The sequence below is a fragment of the Onychomys torridus genome, chromosome 3 (assembly GCF_903995425.1).
Source record: "Onychomys torridus chromosome 3, mOncTor1.1, whole genome shotgun sequence".
Lineage (NCBI taxonomy): Eukaryota > Metazoa > Chordata > Mammalia > Rodentia > Cricetidae > Onychomys > Onychomys torridus.
Window position 1 is genome coordinate 42,286,626 of NC_050445.1, and position 4,752 is coordinate 42,291,377.

Consider the following 4,752-nt stretch of genomic DNA (forward strand, 5'->3'; position numbering starts at 1 on the left):
CAGTACCAGGTTGTCTTTATCACTATAGCTCTGTAGTATAAGAAATTAGGAAAAATATCCCATCCATGATAGCTTAAGAAATTTCAGTGCCAAGGAATATTCTTAACCAAAGACAAGAGAGACCTTCATAATGAAAATTCTGTGATAGTTAAAAAGGAAATCAAAGAAGATACTAGAAGATAAAATGACATTGAATGTTCTTAGATTAGGAGAACTAAAACTGTGAAAAGTCAATTATGAAAATTAGTCTACAAATTTAATCATATTTAATGTAAAACTTATCAAAGTTCTGCTATCATATTTCACATTTATATTAAAAAACCCAAGAATTCACATGGAGTCACAAAAGACTATCTATACCCCAATCAATCCTGAGGAATAAGAACACAGCTGGAGGTATCACAATACCTGACCTCAAATTGTACTACAGAGCTATAGGGACAGTCTGGTATTCTTTCCGTATGAATTGTCTCAGCCCATTTATAGGAAGTTAGCCTACTCTTTCTGGACTTTGTATTTAATTGAATTCTATGTATAGTCATTTTTTTAAATTTTCATCCACTGTATGGTTTCTAGTGAGTGTTAAAATAGAATAATGAGTTATTCAAGTTTCTTCTTAGTTTTCAAAAATTATTTTAGCTATTGTTAATTTCTGGCTTTTACATCTAAACATTAGTTTCAGGATGCTAACTTCTATAGAAAAGCTTCCTGGAATTTTAGTGGGATTACATTGGACCATTAGATGAATTTGGGGATAATTGATATCACAACAAAATTGAGTTTTCTGATTAATGAATATATTATATCTCTTCATTAACTTATGTGTTATTTTAGTTTTCTCTGCCATGTGGTTTTTTAAATGCATTTGTGTTAGTTACTGTTCTATTTCTGTGAAGAAACACCATGACCAAGGCAAGTCATAAAGTAAAGCATTTAACTGAGGTCTTCTTTAAAATTTCAGAGGATTAGTCCATGATTAGTCCATGACTATTATGGCAGGGAGCATGGAGGCAGGTAGGCAGGCATGGTGCTTGAGCAGGAGCAGAGAGCTTTACATCTTGATCCACAGGCAGAAGACAGAGGTGAGAGAAACATTGGGCCTAGTGTGGGCTTTTGAAGTCTTAATCCCATCCCCAGTGACACACTTCCTCCAATAAGGTCATGCCTAATCTTTCTAATGCTTCTCAAACAATTCCATTCTCTGATGACTAAGATTCAAATATATGATATGAGCCCATGGTGGCCATTCTTACACAAACCACCACAACATATTTTGTCTGCATTTTGGTAAATCTACCTATAAATAGTTATTGATGATATTAGCATCAGTGTTTTTTGAAGATTCCATTCAAATGATGTAGTCTCTTCATAGTATATAGGAATTGAGTTTGTCTTTTATCATAAACTTACACTGAAATATAAATTTACCTATTCGCTTTATTGTACATTCTTTAGGTCTTTCATGTAGATAATTATGCCATTTTTTCAGTCCATGTGCCATTTAGTTATCAGTTTTTTCATCTAGCCATCTGTCCTCCATCCATCCATTTACATGCCTACCTCTCTATCTGTCTGTTTATTCATTTTTTGCTAACTCTAATTGCACTGGTTAGGTGCTCTAGCACACTGATGAACAGAAGCCATGAAATAGATATCCTAGTCTTATATGGACTCTTAGCAGAAAAATCAATGGGCAATTTAGTACCAGGCATGATCTTGGATGTGTTTTTATAATAAATGTTGTTTATTTAATGTTTGATATTTCTTTATGGTCCTACTATGGTATGGCAGTAATGTATTTACTTAATCACTAAATACTACAACTTTTCAAATAACTTTTTTTAAGGAAAACTAAAATGATTATACAGTTTTGTATTCATTTTATTATATGGTGATTACATAGTATTCTTATAATTGATCTTTGTCATTGTTCATTATCCTTTTGTATTAAGGGTGAGGGATACTGGTCTGTTCTTATTTATTCCTCCATGGCCAGAAGCACAAGTCTATGCATTTAGTTTGATTCATTTAAAATTTTAAAATAAAATTGTAAAATACAACTGAAGGTTGATTATCCAGTTAGTGTTTTGATTTGAATTTTAGAGAAGCAGTCTGCATTGAGGAGATAAATTTTGGAATTAAATTCCGAAGTATTATAGTAAAAAATCATAATCATGATTGGGTATTATTGTATGAGAATGAATGAATGCGATGGAAACTGGGCCTAGGTTAAGGCCTCAAGGAACTGCATTTTTAAATACTAGGCAGAGAAAGATGAACCAAGAAAAGTGACAAGAGAAAGAACATTGAGAGATGAAGGAAATGTCTGGAGAATGTGTTGTAGAAGTTGGAAGCGAATGTCAAGATGTTAATGTTGCTAGGTCAACAAGTGAAATGAAAATTGAAAGTTGGCCATTGCATTTTGGGACATGAAAAGGTTTGGTGACCTTGCTCAGAGCAGTTTAAGTAGATATTGAAACAGGTACCAGCTTTAATGTGGTGGAATAAATGAATCACATGACAGTGAAGAACGTACATTTTGATAATTTTTGAAAATTTGACTGCCAAGAGGAGATGAAGCTAGTTTGAGACCTGGAGTTGGGCAAGGGTTTGAATAATGATTTCTTCTTCTTTAAAACAAATTTATTTTTAAATTAGGAAATGCATGGATTTATAGATATTCTAGTGGAGGATCCACCCGAGAGAAAGAGGTTAATGAGTTGAGAAGAGAGGCGATATCAAGTACAGCCCAGCTCAGAAGGTCTGCTGTGTGGGCAGTTCTGAGTCCAAGTTGAGGCTTGATATCAGACACCAAAAATGACATTTCTTCTTACAACTGAAGGAATGAAAAGAGAAAATGTGCCCAGGAATTCACCTTTGCAGGTTTGATGGTGGGAAGTTGAGAATAGCATTTAACTGATAGTTGTTTCCCCTGGAAAAATGTTTGAAAAACATTTGACCTACATTAAAATAGATTAGAAGTTCTTAGACTATCTGTTAGTATTTAACCTGAAACTATCCACCAGATTAGTCAGCTAGGATTGCTTAGTCTCAGCCACATTGGACTGTAACCCTGCTAGTTTTGTTGTGAAGGGACTAAGTAGTCCTGGAGACTGTGGTATGGATGTTGGTGACCACTTTGACCCAAGGCTACTCTCATCTAGCAATACTGCAGTCAAATAATTCCTACAGTGGTGGCCCTGAAGCAAGGGTGGGAGGCCCAGGTGGTGGTAGGGAGCAATGGTGCCTTCTTCTGCTCCATTTCCTGCCAGTGGAAATGGGAAACCCTGCCCTTCCTCCCATTTCTGGTCTAGTCCTGACTTACTACATTGCATTCTCTAGGTTCAGCTGTTTTTCTATTCCTGTGTATTTAACTTTTCACTCTTCTTGGTCCCTCACCTGGAGTCTTTACACCACTTTCCTTTTTTTGTCATACTGGGAAATCATACCCAAGGCCATACCCATGCTAAGCAAATGCTCTACCACTGGCTGGCTTCCTCAGTCCTCATGTTGCTTATTGAAAATGGTTTTACCAAATATTTCAGTTTTCCCATTTCCTCAAGTGAATTTTTCCCCTGAATTTTTTTTTTTTTTTATTTTTTAAGGTATGATCATTCATTTGTTACCCTTAAAGACTTATTTTTGACTGGACTCAGACTTAGAAGTGGAAGCTCTCAGCAAGGACAGCTTATGTCTCCTGGCGATCTGTTCCTTGTGCTTTTCTTTGGCTTCCTTCATTCTCTTGGCCAAAAGTTTAGCATATTCTGCAGCCTCCTCCTTGTTTGTCTTTGTTCACTGTTTCTTCAGAGCAATATACCAGCATCTGTGTTGCAGGACATGTGGAGTAACAAGACACTAAATCTTGGGTGCTTTGGTCCTGGGTGTCTTAGCTTCCTTGTTTAACGGCTTTCTGACAACATATTGGCGGATATCATCTTTTTTAGAGAGATTAAAAAGCTTTCGGATTCTACTAGCTCTTTTAGGTCCCAACCAACGAGGCACAATAGTATCTGTCAGTCCAGGAATATCCTTTTATCTCTCCCCCCTCTATCCCTCCCCCCTTTACTCTCTCCCTCTCTTTCTCTAACAATAACTAAGTTGAGAACACTGATATTGGCATCCATTATGCATCCTTGAACAAACTTGCACTTCCTCGATCCTGTTCTCCTTGGTCTATAACAAGAATGCTCCTTACTCAACAATAGGTGCACTCTGCCGTGGGTCAAAATACCTTGTTTCATGGGAAAACCTGGTTTGTCCTTCCCAACACTGATTTAGACTACATAACCCTTTCGCTCTTCACTCAGAGCATCAGTAGCTACTTCTGTGGCCATGTACTTGTAGAATGTATGAAGCTTGCATTTAATGTGCACTTTGATGAGTTTCTGACAGCTGGTGGCAGGGAAAGAGATATTCAGCTTCATCTTGACACAGCCTACTGCCTAGGAGGTGCCACAAATAAAGTCCCCTGAATTTTTAAAGTCACTTCAAATTCTACTAATGGTCTTACTCTTTGTTTACAAAAAGGAAAAAAAACCTAAAAACAAACAAACAAAAACCCTCTACATTTTTAGGATTCTCAACCTTAATTTAAAGCACACTATGATTCCCTTTGTGTGTTTGTGTGGTGGGGGTATACATGCTCACCACAGTGTGTGTGTAAGTCAGAGGTCAGCTCCAGGCATTGGCTCTTTCCACTAGGTTTGAGGCAGAATAATTTATTTTCGTCACCCCTGTACACTAGGATAGCTG

The 4,752-nt window shown here is 36.7% G+C and overlaps 1 pseudogene; it reads right to left on the reverse strand.

The window, feature by feature from the left end:
• Positions 1 to 3,604: 3,604 nt before the first annotated feature.
• On the reverse strand, positions 3,605 to 4,424 carry LOC118579931 (annotated as a pseudogene).
• Positions 4,425 to 4,752: the final 328 nt, after the last annotated feature.